The following is a 19422-nucleotide window of genomic DNA, read 5'->3' as shown; positions in this document are numbered from 1 at the left end:
CCAGGACTGGATGGACCCGCCAGGGTGTTAGCATGCCCCCCAGGACTGGATGGACCCGCCAGGGTGTTAGCGTGCCCCCCAGGACTGGATGGACCTGCCAGGGTGTTAGTGTGCTCCCCAGGACTGGATGGACCCGCCAGGGTGTTAGCGTGCCCCCTCTGGGTGGAGGCATGTGCCCCCTGCTACCCTCCCTGGAGACAGCACCATTGCTACCTCTGCCTCCCCACAGTCAAAGCAAGGGCTTGGCTTCCCGAATTCCCCTTAGTCTCATGGTCCTCTGCAGCCACAATGCCACACCTCACTGTGCTAAATGATTACCTCTGCTGTCTGAGCTGTGGTCTCTTGGCTCGAGAATTAGAGGCATCCTTGTGCTTCCATTTTCTCTCCTGCCCTCTCTCCTTGAGAGTCCCTCTCATTTAACTCTCATTTGCCATGAATGGTGAACTCCAATATATAAAAGAAATACATTGGTTTACATGTTTGCTGTTCCATTTCTATCCGAGATTTGAGATCACTGATGGATGAGCTGGCTGGACCCTCACCTCCTCACACTCCCTTGTGGCTGGCAGGATGCATGAGCCTGAGATTCCTGTCTCAGTCTCTTTTTGTATGTTCCACACATATGATTAGCTTTTGGCTGACCACTGTACACATGCAGATTTCCATGCCACAGTCTAAGTTTGCCCAGGCCAGGGGAATAACCCTAGGTCTCTGTGGACCAGGATCCAGTATGGCTCCTTGTAATACAAATACAGCCAGTATCTGTCAAGAAACTAGAATGCACATTGAATTGCTAAGGAGAAATTTAAAAAAAGACCCACACTTCAAATATCTGAATAGTATTTCTGAGCTACAGATGACAAACAACCTCCATTTAATGAGCAATAGATTAAAAGCTATCAGGTTAACAAAAGAAACTACTCACTAAAACCATGCCAAGGGCTGTGCTGGTCAGCAGGCATGGCTAAAGGTGGAAGGGGGTCCTACCCAAGCAACACGCATGGCATCCAAGCCAGGGAGCACAAGATAGTCCCATCTCTCAGAATCAAACCAGCAGACACCAATCAAGTATGGTCTTAGGAGGCCAGCAAACTTACAGCCAAGCCTGCACCTCCCACCCCTCCACCTGCAGCCAGAAATGATGGGCTCCTTGGTGCAGCCACTACTGCCATCCTAGAGGGCCCAGATGGTCAACAGGAGTACCAATCTGCCTAGATCAGGCAAGGCTGGGGAGCCCTGGCTCTCAGTTCTGGACTTCTGCATCTCAGTTGTCACAATAACACCTGCCACTGCTTCTACAGGGGCTAAGGATTCCACTGGGGACGTGCGTGTGGCCGCCTTGAGGATCGATCTAGGATATCATTCTGACAGCAGAGGAGTCACCATGCCTTCTGAAGTTGTTATGGCAACCACCAGGGTGGTCTTGATTCCCGCTTACCAGCTTGCTCATTTTGACTTGCTAAGCCAGCTTTCTTATACAACACAGGATGACCTGCCCAGGGCCAGCATCATCCGCAGTGAGCTGGGTCCTTCCACATCAATCATCAATCAAGAAAAAAGCCCCACGGGCTTGCCGCAGGCCAGTCTAATGGGGGCATTCTGTCAGCTGAGGTTCCCTCTTCCAAACTGACTCCAGCCTATGTCAGGCTAACATAAAGCTGCTCATTCCTGACACTTTCCCTTGGGCCCTTCCTGCAGTGGTCCCTCTGTTAAGTGCCCCGAACACAGAGGTTCAGCATTCCATGTGTCTGCATCCAACACTACAGCCACGTCAGACTCCCTAACTGTGGTCTGTGTCCAGCATCGCCCCATCTATGACAGCCAGGACAGGTAAGTACTGCACTTGTACAGGCTGGCATGGTGATACAGGACACCTACAGTCAGCGAGCCACAGACTATTGTGCACGAGCTCACCCCTTAAGTCTACATAAGCAGCATCCATTCATGCTCATGGGACCAGTTTCAGACCTGTTCCAAACACAGCAGCTTGTGTAAACCCCAGGATAACCATGTTCTGATGGCTTTATCATCTGTTCAGGTCTCCATCAGGGGCTGGGTGGACTGAGTTCCTTTCATTGAGAGCTGGTAACACTGGGAGCTACTGGCTTTGAAAATGCCAGGCAGACAGAGCAGTGTTGAGAGGGAGGCCAAGAGCAGCTGACAGCTGCTAGGAGCTCAGACTGCTAAGGCTGAGAGCCGAGAGCCACTGACACGTAAAGCTCAAGGCTGGAACACTAAACAAGACTGACTTTGCATTTTTAAGACTTCAGCCCAATTTAAGCAAAGGAACAGCGGCTGACTGATGACATTTAAACTTGTCTATTCTGCATTCAGGAACGGCTTATGAACTCCTGTACTGTTCCATTCTGCCATATAGAGCATTTGGATGGGAAAGCACACTGACATATGCTTTTTAAACCATCTAAACATCCTACTGAGGCTGCAGAACTGTCTTATTTCACATGACTTAGGAATAATTCGAGAAATCATGCAGAGACCCTGGACAGGTCACATGACTATTCTACACAGTCAGGACCAAAACTCAGATTTCCTCAACTCCATATTGAGAGCCTTCATAAAAATAAGTAAACATTTGGAAATCACTAAGCAGAAATCAATGGACATAATGGAATGATAGTGATATACAATGTGATCAAATGATACATGCCATACAAGTATACACACATGTGCACATGCACACACACACACACATGCATGTACACATGGGCACACACATGAGTATACTACAGAAGTACACACAGGACACATGCACAAATGTGGGTGCATGCACATAAATGTGCATATATGCACACACATGCATATACATACACACATACACACATACACATGGGCACACACATACATACACATACACATGGGCACACACAAGTGTACAACACAAGCACACACAGGACACATGCACACACACACACTCACACATGCACACTTAGCAGACAATGTCTACTGGCATTCAGCATGCATTCGCAACTCCAATCGTCTTGTTAGAAGTGAATTGCTATGGACCATCTTTATCAGGAGGTGTTCAGAGTTCATCAGTCACAGATGTTAGTGGTGAAGGGAGGGGCACAATCACACACACACACACACACACACACACACACACACACACACGGGGACAGGGATGGGGGCACGCGGCATCCCCCTCCCAGAGCTGTTAGGCCCTGTTTGTTTCAGGACTCACCAGAGCTGGGAAGTCACAGGCTGTGTGCTTCTGTGACTGAGTCTGCAGTCAGAAATGGTGACGGCCTGAAGCCTCAAAGGATTCTTTAGATACAGAAGGGGGCAAGCGTCAGTCTGTGGGGAAGGACAGAAATCTCCAGGGACTTTAAAAGCCACTGTGCCATATTAACACCCAGCCATTTTGTCTTCTTTTTTCTATACATCTTTTTCTGCAGAATATGTTAAAAACTATGCAGAATATATATACGTGCACATTGTGTGTGTGTGTGTGTGTGTGTGTGTGTGTGTGTGTGTGTATGGATTCATTCTTGTTTCTCATTCTTTCCACTACTTTAGAGACTACAGGGTTAATTTCTCTTCTTTCATCTTCCTTTCCTGGGTATTCTGAATTCCATTCCCACTGTCTTGTGCTCACAGGATCTCCAGTCCACAGTGGCCACCCCCGCCTCGTCCCTAACACTGACCCTGTTACTAATGGTCCCAGTATTAGCTGTAGGGCTTTTGCAGTCATCTTTAGCATGATCAGAAAGGACTTTGGGATTCCTGTTTCTTTTTTTTTTTTTCTGAGACAGGGTTTCTCTGTGTAGCCCTGGCTGTCCTGGAACTTACTTTGTAGACCAGGCTGGCCTCGAACTCAGAAATCCGCCTGCCTCTGCCTCCCAAGTGCTGGGATTAAAAGTGTGCGCCACCACTGCCCAGCTTGGATTCCCGTTTCTTAAAGTGTTTCTTACATTCCTGTATGTTTGAGACTTTATCAATTATTAATTCTATCACTGGATGAAATAATGAGCATTACTAGATGCATCCTAGATGAATGATCACAGGAGTTCAAAACACTGTGTCGCCTATTTTGTTAGTACCACAGATCATGCTGATCTCTAAGCACCGTCGAGCTCCTGGGCTTCTAAAGTACATGGTCTTAGCTCCACATATTTCCCTTCTGCAAGAATGAAATCAAGTGCAGGGGATGACCGTTACCAGGAGGCCTCGGGATCTGACTGACTGAGGGGACACAGCAAGAATGTTTCCTTCCATCGCTGGGGAGGTTTGCAATCAGCAGACGATCCTTTGATTATACTTAGATACAGGATGGATGGTCTGCTAGCTGGGACCACCTGACAAGGAGTGGGCACAGAAGAAGAGGAAGAAAACTTCCTGCAGCATGCCCAACCTTTTGACACTGTGACACAACACTGGCTTGAGAACCACATAGTTCAATTATAGGGGTGGGGGCAGTACTGAAGCTCTGCAGTTAAGAGCATTGGCTGCTCTTGCAGGGGATCTGAGTTCAATTCCCAGCACCCACATGACGGCTCACCACCATTTGCCAGGAGATCCGACGCCCTCTTCTGACCTCATAGTACACATATGCACATGTAGGCCAACACCCATACACATAAAATAAAATCTTATTTAAAAAAAAAAATCTCATGAGAGGAAAAGAATAGAACTGTTTAAAAAGACATAAACTAGAGAGTCATAGTATGTGCTTCACACAAAAATAAAATTAATATATCCAGTCACAGTTTTTTTCTCTTTTACATCCCAAAACACTAGTTAAACTCATATACCTTTAATTATTATCAATATATTAAAATACACTGAGAATAAATATTCAAAGACATTAATGTCTTTCATGCTATTCTATTTTCAATTACATTTCTAGATCATTCTCTTCCTGCACTTGAGGAGCCTTGAGGCTAAAAGACACTCATACCAAGTAAGTTGACTCTTGGGATGAAAGGGTCTTAGCAGCATCGCAGGGCGGCTCAGGTGTCAGCAGGAACAGCAAGCAGGATCAGAACTAAGAGGAAAAGAAAGAAAGTAATTACATAACAGTAGCTGAAATGTTCTCAAGCCTTCACCTAAGCCCGAACTTCAAATTTTACAACTCAACAATTTCACCAAGGGAGCTCTAATCCCAGAACTATTCTTTTTTTTTTTTTTTTTTTTTTTTTTTTTTTTTTTTTTTTTTTTTGCTTAAGGAAAGATCTAAAGTACTTAAAGCTTTATACAGTCCAGCTCCCTACTCTGGAATAAACTCTAGAAGTAACTTCAAGGATTCATAGTTCATAGGAGCTGAAGGATAGAAAAATAGTCAGTTGTATTCTAAGAGCCTTCAACTGAGTCGTTTGGTTTCTCCACCCAACAGTAAGACACGCTTGCAGGCACTGTTGCTACCTCTCACAAGCAGTCCTATAATGTCGGTCACTCACACAAGGACTGTTCATTTTTCCTAACAACATTTGTATTTAATTAGAATCTTGTTAACATGTTTGATGGTAAGAGAAATGGAGATAAAGACAAGCTATTCTGTTAGACCAAACAGATAAAACTGTCAAGGAATGACTGCTCAGGAATTGGGATGAGAAATACACAGAGGGACACTGTTACAAAATCAGTGAGTTCAAGACACGGAGGACAAAGCAGCTTAGAACAGACAAGCTTTGCCAAACCACTTCTCAGAGGTCACCAGTGGCAGAGGTTAAACCTGGGAAACGCAGTCCAGGCACGGGGCTACTTGTGCAGGTTCTCAAACAAAGAGAGGCAACGCCAAGTCTTTCAAACAATTATCTCAACACGCCTGAGCTACACCAGTTCAAGTGACTTTGAGAATCAAAGCAGTGAAGACAGCCACCATCCTTTAAAAGGCATCTTTAAGCCAGCTCTGTAGTTTGCTATTGATGTTTAAAAAGTAAAAAAGAGTTCCATCATGTGTTTTCTTTGATTGGTAGTTTAGTCCCAGGGAGCTCTGGGGGTACTGGTTGGTTCATATTGTTGTTCCTCCTATGGGGCTGCAAATCCCTTCAGCTCTTTGGGTACTTTCTTTAGCTCCTTCAATGGATGGCTGTGAACATCCACTTCCATATTTGTCAGGCACTGGTGGGTCTCATGGCTCTAGCTGCATATGTAGCAGAGGATGGTCTAGCCCATCATCAATGGGAGGAGAGGCCCTTGGTCCTGTGAAGGTTCTATGCCCCAGTATACCCCAGAATGCCAGGGCCAGGAAGTGGGAGTGGGTAAGTTGGGGAGCAGGGGGAGGGGATAGGGGATTTCCGGAGGTGAAACTAAGAAAGGGGATAACATTTGAAATGTAAATAAAGAAAATATCTAGGGGCTGGTGAGATGGCTCAGTGGGTAAGAGCACCCGACTGCTCTTCCAAAGGTCCTGAGTTCAAATCCCAGCAACCACATGGTGGCTCATAACCATCTGTAACAAGACCTGACAACCTCTTCTGGAGTGTCTGAAGACAGCTATGTGTGTAATTACATATAATAAATAAATAAAGCTTTAAAAAAAAAAAAAAAAAACAAAGATCTGACTCTCTCTTCTGGAGTGTCTGAAGACAGCTATGTGTGTAATTACATATAATAAATAAATAAAGCTTTAAAAAAAAAAAAGAAAAGAAAAGAAAATATCTAATAAAAAATTTGTTTAAAAGAGTAAAAGAGAAATTCGGGGTGGGGGGTGCGGGGCGGGTGGCTGGGAGATAAGGAATGCTTGCCTACTGCTCTTGCAGAGTGCCTGAGTTCAGTCCACATTAGCCAGGACAGGCAGCTCACAACCCCCTCTACCTCACACACAAACACACACGCATAAATAGAAATAATCTGCATATGTCAATTTACTTACAAATACAGAAACCTCTCCTCCAGTTTAGATCATCTAGGCCTCATGTCACCTGCACTGGTCCAGCCGGGCTGACTGCATGGTTTTAAGAGGTCTGAATGAGCAGTGCCACTGGGTCCCCGGCAGGTGGCACTGTTTGGGGAGGATATGGTACCTTTAGGAAGTGGAACCTTGCTGTAGGAAGCACATCACAAAAATCCTTGCTTCCCATGGAGGGTTGAGATATGATCTCTCGGCTTCCTGCACCTGCGTCACACATGCCTTCTCCACCAGAAGGGACTATGCCTCTGGCATAGCACCAAAGAAATCTTTGTAGTGAGAACTTTGGTTTCTTAAAAACAAAAAACAAAAACCAGTTATGTGGACGTATTTTTATTTAATCCCAGGTGTGGGATATGGAGCTGCTGTTTGTCCACAGCCACTAACTATGACTGTCTCGTGCTCTAGGAAGGAAGTGATTTTTACCAGCTGCAGAGAGTTTAATTCTGAGAGCTTTGAAGAGGGAATAATGCCAGAGCCGTGAGAGGGACAAGAATAAGGAAGAGGGGGGAGAGAAGGAAGGAGAAGGAAGAGGAGGAGGAGGAGGGGCAGGAGGAAGAGGAGGAAGAGGAGGAAGAGGAAGAGGGGGAGAAGGAAGAAGAGGAGGAGGAGGAGGGGGCAGGGGGAGGAGGAGGGGAAGGAGGAAGAGGAGGAGGAAGAAGAGGAGGAGGGGGGAGGAAGAGGAGGAGAAGGAGGAGGAAGATGAGGAAGAAGAGGAGGAGGAGGAAGAGGAGGAGGGAGGAGGAGGAGGAGGAGGAGGAGGAGGAGGAGGAGGAGGAGAGGAGAAGAAACACCACCACCACCTGGTTACTGCTGCTGCTGGGTTTGACAAGAAGAAACTGAAGATACCCTAACAAGGAAGACTGGACTTCCCCAGGAACCCAGTCCCCATAATCAGCAGGAAGTAGTCTATTTTGCTGGCTGAGGGAGATCTCCGCCCCTTCCCCTCTAACCTTCTTTCTCTCCTCCCTAGGGTTGGAGGTTGAAACGGATCAGGATGAGGGTTGGAAGGGAGGTAGAGGTATAAGAACCCAGTGAAATAAACAACAAAAAGTACTCCAACCCTTTCTCCTACCAGTTGTAGCCATGGCGCTTCGTCACATCAGCAGAGATGTGGCTATGTGATCAACAGGCAGGCTCCACTAGAGAGGCACACAGCTAACTGACAGTGCCTGGGGCAAGGAAAGTGTCCAGTATATTCCAGTGTCAGTTACGCCTAGGAACCCTGCAGTCTGTGAGGATCTACAGAACCATGGATTTACTGTTAGCTACCATCTGGCCAATGCTGCAGTCAGGATCAGTTCTACAACCAACACTGCACGTGGACCTAACTCAGTCTTCAAAGCCAGCAGACTCTCCACTGCAGAGAAGAACTGGAGCATCAGAGAGTAACGTGTCCTGGACCACGGCAGACAAATAAGCCCCAGTCAGAGCACCGTGGTTACTAACTAGATCCTGGCTTTTCACATACAAACGATCATTTTTCTTCCCTGAAAAGCTACCAAAGTCTCTAATACAGGTCGGAAATCAGAAAGGTCTTTGAGAATTAACTCAATTGTGTGAGTGGTCTAGACTATTACATGTGAAAAACTGTACAGCCACCAAGAAGTCAAATCCTGGGGCTGGCAAGATTGCTCAGTGATTAATAACACTGGTCACTCTTCCAGAGGACCTGGGTTAGAGTCCCAGTCCTCACATGGTGCTCAGAACCATCTATAACTCCAACTCCAGAGGATCTGATGCCCTCTTCTGACTTCCGTGGAACTGTAACCTTGTACCCCTGAGAAATTCTTTCTTTCTTTTACCTGTAGGACATTTTGCCTGCATGCAAGCATTTCTCAGTGCACCAGAAGAAGCAAGTGAGGTTCCAGGTAACCAGGACTTTATGGAGGTGACAACTGTGTAAACCAGCACACAGCAGGGGCCTGCCATCTGAAGCAACACGTGGATGGGTTATGGGTTTAGATACTGACTTTGAATCATAATTCAGATAACTGGTGATACAGTCATAAGCCAGAAGAGGAAGACGTTTAACAGAATAAAGCTGAGAGATGCGAGGCATGGTCAGAAGTGGAAGAGAAGGCTGAGATGCCTCCCACACCATGCAGTCAGGGAGATGGATACCCTAAGGCAGCCTGCCCACCTGAGCTCCTTGTCATGGGGAAATGCTCCAGAGAATAATGCTCACTTGGATGGTCTCCAGCTTCCCAGAGCACTAGCCTGGGTGGCAAAATGCCAGCCAGTATGAAGAAGAGACGTAATGTTTTATTTAATTTTAATCGGTGTTAATATAAGCAATGCCATGAATCGGTTGACCACTGTGCCAAGCAGTATCATTCTACAGGTTCCGGCTCAGAGAGGTGAACTGAAGATGCTATTATGGAGAATCTAAGAAAGAAATACTATGAAGAGTAGCACACAGACACTCAAGCACTCGCTGACTGTTGTAGTAATTATTTCATCTCAGTCGGGGGTCGCTACCCTGCCTTTAACCACTCAATTCCCAGATAAAAGACAAACAACTTTTATATTTGTAATAAGCCTTTAATGCACCAGAGCTGGGCAGATATCTACCCTCTATCTATTATGCCAAGTTATATCTGGGCATGTTCCATCTGGGCAGCTCTTAACTCCCAATGGCCATACCTCAAGGCCATGTTTTCATGACTCGCCTACCCCATGGCATTTCTCTCTCCACATTCTTCTCTCTCTTCTTGGTCCCTCCTCAGACCCCCCAAGCCCAGGGACCAAAACCTAACCTCCCTCTCTTCTGCCCAGCCACAGGCTGTAAGCATCCTTATTCAACCACTAATTTTAAACTAAATAGCAAGGTCACACAGCATCACTTCAGAGTGTATGCAGACTCTCTTGTCCCTGGGGGAACCAGGCCTTGGGGGGGGGGGTGGCATATGTAACAGGACAATACATAGCAAAAGACCAAACCCCAACAGCTGATTCCAAGAACAAACAAATCGATAATTAAAAGTCCTTCTGGAACCACACCCCTTTCTAAAATCCCATCAGAGATGTATTCACCCTTGGCCATTTGGGTTCTCATTAACAGCCTCAATGTGGCAGCATCAAAATGCTCTCAGGCGTCTCCAGGGAATTGTTAAAATGTTGCTGCCAAAGAAAAATCCCTTATAGCACATCATGAATCAATCCATAGTAAGTCACACCTTGGGATAAATAGCCACCTAGGTTTGTTCTTATTGCTTTCAAACCTATTTCTAAACTCAAGAACAGAGCAGAAAGAATGGGTGTTTCTTATGATGATGAACATGAGTTCTTCAGGTGACTTTAAAAGCATTTTAGACCATTTGTGTCAACTGCAGTACAAATTACCTCCAGTTTGTGTTTCTCAGTACCCTGCACCAGGCTGAGAGGCCTTTCCTACGGGCATCATATAAAGTCAATGATAATAAAAGTGTTTCCTGTTAATCTCACTTATTCATGACATTTAAAGTCAATATGAAACAAGTTCTGGGATGTGAAAAGGCTTCCTATGAAAACAGACTGTGTCTAAACTGCTCCCCATAATCGGCATGTACTCCCCTAATCTGATTACATTAAACCTGTTTACTATTTTGGTCCTTGCCATGGCTCTTAAGCCTCCCAATTCTAGCTTCACAGGAATCAGAAGCTACAAAGCTCACATGTGGTCCCTGCAGGTGTGGGCGGATGCTTGCTGGACTCATTTCCTTGTTCCACACCCTTCACAAGACCCGTTTTCATCTACGGGATCAGGTCGCCAGCATCTCAACCACTCACAAATGCAATTCCGCTTGCAACACTGGGCTCAGCCCTGAGGTGTGGCCACTATTAGCGTCATGAAAGCACAATTCATAAAACATGAAGCATGACATTTTAGGGGACTGGGGATATAACTCAGCACAAGAAAGAGAAAGGAAGGACAGAAAGAGGGAGGGGAAGAAGGCAAAGAGGGGGAAGGAGAGGGGGGAGTGGGATCATGAAGCCCTGGGTCTGGTACAGTAGCAGCCTTTGTGTTTTCCCTGTGGTCTCGGGGACTCAGCTCCCACTGCATTACATACCTGTATCTTTTACAGCAGAACATGTTTATCTGGTCCCATGACTCAAACACCATATAACAACAGAACTGTTAGGAAACAGTGGGGGAAACACTGTTGAGTAGCAGCAAAGGCCCCTGCCCATACACATCCTTACAGAGCTGGCAGGGAACACACAGACAAGGATAAAGCAGGTAATGCAGGAGATGGCAGCAGCAGAGGCAGGGGAGTAAGTCAAAGTAAAACCCAACGACATCCATTAAATAGAACGCATATCACATTGTCAGCTAGGATTAGCACTTCTAAAAATCCTTTTTACAGTTACTTTATTCTGTGTGTGAGAGTGTTGCCTCTGCGGGTGTGTGTGTGCACCACGATTGTGCCTGGTGCCCTGGGGGGGGGGTTAGTAGGGGATGTAGGATCCCTTGGAGACTGGGCATTGGGGTGGCTATGAGTCCTGTACGATGTGAAGAAAGGAAAATCAATTCTTGACATAGTGTGACTTTGCAGAACCTCGGGACTGGAACCTAAGTTTGTCCAAGCTAATGGTGCCTGGTCAGAAATACTGGAAGGAAGACTGGCAGACTGTTGTTCTGGAATGGACTACAGTAGTCCTCTGTAGGTCACACCTAGCAAAAATGCTATCATTCACTCAAGGCGCCACTCCATCAAACTGAACCCGGCAATGGCCCAGTATCCAAAGGAGGAAAAAGAGCAAATCAGAACAGTAAGCAGCCAATCAGAAGAGCTACAGTTGGCTGGGCTGCTGTGGTACCATCGATGACAGTGACTCCAAAGGAACCGATCTCTTCTTCATTCCATATCTCTGCCTGTGACTCCAGGCTTATCAGCACATGAGAACACTTACTTTGTCTTTATACGAGTCGTTGCCTGGTTACAGAATCACAAATAAAAGCCATCTTGAAACTCCATGCGGTTGAATTCCACCCCTTGGCTCCAGGCCTCCACTGCCTGTCAGGAAGACTCTGCATCACAAGCTGGGAAACTGAGCGTTGGAGGGATGCATGGAGACTGCTGAGGGCAACCTGGAGGGATGCATGGAGACTGCTGAGGGCAACCTGGCAGCAGCTGCAGAGAGCCACACTGAGGAGCTGCCCTCCAGGACGCAGAGCACAGAGTGAATGTGCTCTTAGGTAACAGCTCCACATCATCTGAACGCCCTGCTACCAAGCTGCACACGCAGTTTGCTCCTGGCACATTACGCGCATTGCAGACGTGTCTCCAGGGCCACTCGCACTTGGCATCAGCAGTGTCATGTATTAAGGATCTCCAGAGACACACTTCCTACTTAGTGAAGGCTCCTCTCCTCCGACTCCTCTCCACTTCTACAAGAGCACTAGGAGGCAGAGAGAGTTCTTGATTTGTAACCCCAGGCACTGAACACTGCTGTCAGGAATTCGGCTTCTTGGTACCTTGGGGAAGCCTGTATCCTTGAAACATCAAATAAGTTCTTCCTGTTCTAGCTGCCACCAGTCTCTGCAATTTAGGTCTAGCACAGGCCTAAAGGTGCCTAGTGTTCTCTAGCCATAGGAGAGATGCCTGCCCTAAAGCCACACCCACCACACCAGGTCTACACAGAAGGCACACACCCTTCTGGTCTACACCACCAGTCTGACCCCTCAGTCAGTATCCACTTCCTTGACACTGTCAGCACAAATGGGGCCCCTGCTCCCCAACCCCGCAGCACTCTGAACAGTGATAGCCAGGCCTTAGGCACAGTGTCTGTCGCCTCCCACGCAGGGTGCCAATTGCTCAAGGGGGCCTTCAGATACTGCTCATCAGCACACATCCCCCCAGGGCTAGCAGGCGGGGGCTAGCATTTCCTGTCTCTTTCTTACCAGTGACGCTTAATGAAGAGCCCTGTTCCGACACCCTGGAATACGCATCTCCTTTCTTTGTGCCCACTGCACGGAAGGCCAGTGTGCAGAGGTCACTTGAGCCAGCTTCAATCTCGAGTGGACTTCTCCCCTCGCTCATTAAGAGATCACTGGTTCGTTCAGACCTAAGTCTCTCAAGAGACAAGGATGAGACTGGGAGAATCACTAAATGATTAAATGATAGGGAGAGCTAGCCTCAGCACACAACTGGGTACCAAACACTGCCACAGCCTGCCCTACAACCACTCCCCAAGACTGAAGACTGCAGAGCTGGACCACTGACCGTGGATCCTAAGCCTGGGTGCCACCCAGAAAGGAGTTCCCAGCAGCTTCCAATCACTGTTAGCCTAGAGAAAAACCATGTAAGGATGCACAAAAAAACTAAGACTTGAGATGGCTTCTGGAAAGTTCCAGCTTAGGTCTGGCATTCAAAGTGCTGAGCTCTTCATTAGCATACCAAAATAACTGGATCACTAGAGAAGGGAAAAATGTAGAGGTTGAAGATGGTCAGATACTCATAGCAAATGTACTTTGTTTTCAAAGGAAAGCAGATTGCCAGGTTGTAATGCTTAACTACACAGGCCAGGCCAGTGTTTCCTAGTTATGTTACTCTCCCTTGGTGGACAGCCACAGCACTAAAGTTCTCAGACTTTGCACACTAATTCTACTCTCTTTCCCTTCCTACCTTGTCTCTCCACTGTTTGTCTCCCTAACACTTGGTACATACACAATAGCCAATCATTTGACAGATAAGTGACTTTTCTCAAATGCCTGAGGTGTGTTGGGGGGTGGGGGCATGCTAATTTCTGACCTATTTGAGCAAGAGAGAGCTGGACTTGCCCTGGACTCGATGACCTCGAATTGACTTCAAGAGTGGGTTTAGGCTGCGAATGTGAGCCAGCGGAGCAGTCGTTTCCAGGCCACCAGACAGTTAAGGAGCCTCTCTGGAATAAGCATCGAATGATAAAGATAAGAATGATTTCTTCAGTGTAAAATAAGGCTTCCTACTCCAGGAGAGGTCGAAGACAAGAAGCCCGCAGCCAGGCTGCTGAGTACCACCACTGAATAGCGACAGTGAGGGCTGGCACCAGCTGGCTTCAGTAAACAGGGTTCTTGAGCCATACTCAGAGGCAGCTCAAGAGCTGAGGATGAGAGCAGCAGACAGGATGGGGTCCCGAGGACAGGAGAGGCACGGTGAGGCCATGGTGAGGATGCTTGATTGACTCCTTTGTCCAGCATCACCGATGCAATACAGCCTCCTCATTAAGCAACCCCCCAACTCCAGAGTTTGTAAAAGTCTCCTTTGAAAAAGTGGAGCAGCGTGTCCTTGGCTGATCTCCTGGCACCGTTCCCAATGCCCTTGCTCCTTCACAGACTGCAAACCAGTGGCTACAGGAAGTGCCCCTGTCCACATGAAAGCCTGAAACAGATCTGGGCCGAGCGGAAAGCATCCTTGCCTAAACTGGTTTGTATTTTTCTCTCCTTTAATGGTTCAATCTTCAAATGAGAACTCATCAGTGTTTCAAAGAGATGCTAAAAATAGCCCGCTACAGAATGCAGAGTGAGGCACATCACACCATCTCGCTCGCTCTGACTTCCCCTGCTCGCTCGGTCTTCCTCAGTATATCCTTCCAGTGAGCTTCCTTTTCATTAGCCAAAGTGTAAAACACTTCAGACACACAAAACCATTAATGTTTAAAACCAATTATGTAGCTATTGCCGACATCTCTGCAATACATTATACTTAAAAAAACCGGTCTCCTAGCCAGGCATGTGAGAATGCACGCCTTTAATCCCTGCACATGGGAGGCAGAGGCAGGGGAATCTCTGTGAGTTCTAGGGCAGCCAGGACTGCATGGTGAAGCCTATTTCAATGACAGACGTTCACTGGTGAGCTCCCTCTGTTTCTAACCTTCATTAGGCATTTCTGATTGATTACAACTCATTAACATGATGAATGAATTAAAAGAAAGCCACTATCCATCAGACTCCCCACTGCAAATGGCAAGTCATTTTTATAAATAACAACTCACATCGGAATCCAGAGGATCACTGACAAAAGATTTTCACATAAGCCATCTTATTTAATCCACAACACTGAGACCAGCAAAGAAAGAATTATTTTTTTAAAAAACATTATGTATAAGTGTGTGTGCAGCTATGTAAACATCTGCCATATGTATACAGACCTGTGGAGACCAGAAGTGGGCACCGGATCTCCTGGAGGAGGAGTCACAGGCAGTACTGTACCTTCAGAGATGGGTGCTGAGGTACAAATTCTGACTTTGTAGAAGCACACTCGATGGTCTCAGCCACTGAGTCATTTCTCCACGCCCATGAATTGCGTTTATATAGTCAACAAGTTAGAGCCCAGGCTAAAGAGAAAAATACTGGCTTAAAAGCCATACCTCAAGCATTGGGAACATACAGCTTAGTGGTAGACAGAACCCTACATGAAGGGGCATGGAAGCACACTCGGCCACAAAGTCGGCCTGGCTCTGAATCCCATTCTCTTCCTCAGTGTGTTCTGGGACCACCTCTCCCAGGAGGACCACCCCTCCCAATAACTGCATAGAAATTCGAACCTGTGGGATACTCAACACAAACTGCCTTCTATTACTCTGCCTTCACAGTGCATGCTAAACAAATAAATGCAATCAAACTTCACTCCTCAATCAATATTCCACAGGTACCAGAATCCTCATCTTGCATTATGAGCCCCAGCCCACTGTCTGACCTTCCCGTCCTTCAGCCCTATGGGAGCAGCCTCTATGTGAACTCAAAAGTTCTGACCAAGGAAAATAGTAAGAAGTATTACATAAGTAAATGAGCCAAAATACTTATGAAACCTGCACCAGTATTAAATGAAAGCAGAGAAGTCTGAGGAACATTATGAGGAGAGTTATTTTTCCATTATTACCATGACAATTTCTACTCCTCTAGAACCAGACTATATCTTACCCTTAGTTGTAATGCTAAATCTGATACAAAGATTCTGTGTTTAAATTCCCTGAGGAAAAAAGTATATCATGGCTATCATAACAAATATGTCTATGAAGTTCGACCCAACAGAAGTTGTTCAAATGAGCCAGACTGCTTTAGCACACAGCTCCACCCACTCTGCCAAGCCTCTGGCCACAGCAGCGGGAAAGTAACACAGAAAACTGCTACCTACTCATGGTGTCTCTGCTGTGGTTCATGAGCCTTTGGAACTGGTCTGCTAGAGGAACGTGGAAGAGTCTGGAACTTCAGGCTAGAGAAGCTCTGATGCTATAAACAGAAGTTCCTGGACCATTCTGGTGGGAGGGAACTCAAGAGACCAGAATGCTGACATATATGTGGATGGTGAGAACCTGGCTCACGAGGTTTGGAAGAACAAGACTCAACAGGGGGGGGGGTGGGAGGGGGGACTCCCCTGGGACACTCATGTTATGTTCTGGCAAACAACGTCAAATGTAATGGTCTAATAGTTTTAACAAGGGATGGCATTTGGGCTGTATCACAGTTACTGCTCACTGCCATCATCCAGGTCTACAGTGAGCCAGAGTGAAAGTGAACCGAAAGCATACTGAACATGTGTGGTCTGTCCAGGGAGAGGAGCCTGAGTGGTGTGCAGGCAGCCGTGATTGCTAAGGAAAGCAATGACATGAAAGAGAAACCACAGGCTCTGCACTGGGTTTCTGCACAAAAGGCAAGACCTTACCCACTGAAGGTTCCACCTACTGAATATGCAAATTCATCTGTAAGGACAGGGCCACCCAAGGAGTCCCCTGCTTGAAAACAATCAATCACCTAGGGTCAGCTGTAGGAGTTGATGTAACTGTGGTCCAAGGGAATTGGGGTTCATCCCAAACTAGCAGAACTTGGCAATGCTGATCAGGCAACGCAGACATAAAATACGCAGCAAGAGTCAGGCAGGAGGCATGAAGTCTGGTGCCAAGCTTCCACAGGGACATTGAGGCTAGGCCAGGTGTGGCAGGGTCAGAGCTGCTATAAGAAGGTTCTGAGAGGCCACTACGTAAAGTTATGGAGGTGAGTTCAGTCTGGGTTGTATTGGGGATCTCAGGATATCAGAAAAGCTAGAACCATGAGACGTCTCCTGAGGAAAGCTGGAGACCTGAAGTGGAGCTAGCCCAAGAGACAGGCTATGTGTGCTGCAGGCAGATACCTGAGCACTTAGGGGCCCTGGTGATTCCATCACAAGACACAGATGCCAGACCCAGAGCTTCCAGAGCTGTTTTCCCTGCTGGGTTCAGTCTTGCTTTGGTCTGATCATCTTTGGAAATGGAGATATTTACGTTACACCACTTCATGTTGGAAGCATTTAGCTTTCCTGATGTTCTGGGGACGCACAGGTAAGGGACCACCTTAGCCTCTGAGACACTCTGCACTTACCTTTTGAACAGCACTGTTAAAAAATCACAGGGACTTTGGATTGCATGTACTTTGCATTATGAATTAGGAAATGACCGCAAGCCTATGGGAACTATAGGGTGTGTAAGAAGAGGGTTGTAGTTTAATAGTGATGTGTGTTACTGTCAAACAGGCATGGAGATGAGCTTGTAATGGTTAACACTCTCAGATCACAAAGACCTCTGGGTGTGTCTGTGAGGAAATTTCTAGATTAGGCTAGTTGAGATGTAAAGATCCACCTGAATGTGGGTGGCCCCATCCCACAGGATGAATAAAGAGGAGTGAGCCGAGCCTCAGTACCCCCCACTCCTGCTTCCTGAGTGTGGGTACAGTGTGACCAGCTCCTGCCACCACACCTTCCCACCATGACAGACTCCATTCTTTAGAGCTATACTCCAACAGAAGCTCTTACTTCCTTATTGCTTTGGTCTGATACTCCCATGACGCCGATGAGATCGCCTGCACAATCACTCCCGCATACAGTGGCAGTATCTCTGACATTAAATCCCATCTCTGACAGCCAGCTAGAGGTGCTTACTTCACTACAGCATTCAATATGATTCTGCTGTGCACATTTCCTGCGAATCCCAAGCCTGCATGGTAAAGGTGAGGGAATGGGGTGGTGGGGTCTACAGAGGTCTGACCTCCACACATGGACATGAAGCTCTAGACACAGGCAAAGGTACTACTGGCAGGCCCTCAAGCACCCCTTGTGTAAAAGCATGGCCCACCATACCTTCTTTCAGAGTGTGAGGTAGAGAGGATGGGCTGTCACAGGCCAAGAACACAGGAGAGTGGCTGGTACATTTCATGAAGGCAGCTCTCTCTCCTCTGCTGCCGGCAGCACGGTGTGGAGCTGTCAGCTGATGGAGAAGGAGGCAGGAAAGCTCAGCTGCCTCAGCTGGATACTCTGGGTGGAGAGGAGGTGCCAGCACCCCACACTCACTCGTGTGCAGGTGGCATGCCCCTGTCTCCATCCCTGAAGGTAGCTCCAATCCAAACAACAATGGACCTGTGGCAATGGACCAAAGTACTAGATGTCCTCTGCCAGGTCCTCTTTTATTTCTATGCATGGTACAAACGGAAGTAAGAGCCAAACCCGGAGCACGCGTGCTTCTAGAAAGCAGTCATTAGCTTTTCATTTAGGATGAAATCATCTCACTCTAACAACATCTCTGGAAACAGAAAGCTGCCACTGCACTACCAAAAAACAAACACCTCAAGACTCTGCAATGATCCAGGCAAGCCGTTCAAGCCCAGGAAGCTGCTATGGCCTTCTCCACATACTCCACCCCACGGCATCTTCACAGCGCAAAGAAGACAGCAGATTAACGAATGGAAACCTCCAGAAATGCCTGCTGAATCCTACTGCAAAGTTTCCAGGGGCCAAAGCTCACGTGTGAACTGCCCATTTCATTCACAGATGACGGCTCTAGACATAGTGTGTCTAAAGATCCAATCGAACCCTGTAGGGTGACAGTAATGGTATACAGATACAGTATACCCCAGGACTTAAAACAAGTTCAGAACACTAAGAAACCTAAATGAAGGAAATGCCAAGAAGGCTTCCCTGGAAAGGCTGGCATCCACTGCTGTGCTCAGCATGGCAGCCTGCTACCCCTGGGGAAGAGAAGGGATCAGGTAACTGTTTACCTTTATAAACCACCTGTGAGCAGACATGAGAAGCAGGACCAATAGTGAACAAGTCTGCATCCTCCTGCCAGCTCCTCCAGACCTGCTACCAAGTACACATGGAGGACACAAGACAATGTGGAGGAGAGCTGGGAGATTTCCCCTCTCACCCTCCTGAATCTTCTCACTGCACAAAGGGGCCAACGTTGGGAGCGGGGCTGGAGAACAGAGCAGAGTCCTTCTAAAGCAGTGGTTCTCAGCCTGCCCAATGCTACCCTCCTTTACAGTAAGTAGTTCCTCCTGTTGGGGTGGCCCCCAACCATAAAATTATTTTGTTGCTACTTCATCACTGTCATTTTGCTGTTATGAATTGTAATGTAAAATATCTGATGTGTAAAATTGACCATATAATTGGTCACAAAACAGGCCTCCATAGATACAAAAATATTGAAATTATCCCATGCATTCTATCAGATCACCACGGATTAAGGCTGATCTTCAATAACAGCATAAACAATAGAAAGCCAACACTCACGCGGAAACTGAACAACACTCTTCTCAATGATAACTTGGTCAAGGA

General features: G+C 46.9%; 1 protein-coding gene across 4 annotated transcripts in view; it reads right to left on the bottom strand.

The window, feature by feature from the left end:
- Positions 1-19422, bottom strand: part of Wasf3 (WASP family member 3) — a 92223-nt gene that overhangs the window by 46865 nt on the left and 25936 nt on the right. For 2 of the 4 annotated variants that reach the window (XM_021186801.2, XM_021186803.2), the window contains exon 2: positions 4919-5005. The gene's annotated coding sequence lies outside the window, so the exon portion shown is untranslated. Of the gene's footprint in view, positions 1-4918; positions 5006-11767; positions 11784-12758; positions 12838-19422 lie in introns of those variants that run through there. The other 2 variants (XM_029533817.1, XM_029533818.1) reach the window with 2 other exon arrangements.

The sequence above is a fragment of the Mus pahari genome, chromosome 23 (genome assembly GCF_900095145.1).
Source record: "Mus pahari chromosome 23, PAHARI_EIJ_v1.1, whole genome shotgun sequence".
Taxonomy (NCBI): Eukaryota; Metazoa; Chordata; class Mammalia; order Rodentia; family Muridae; genus Mus; species Mus pahari.
The sequence above is the reverse complement of the archived record's forward strand: the minus strand, read 5'-3'. Positions and strand labels throughout refer to the sequence as shown.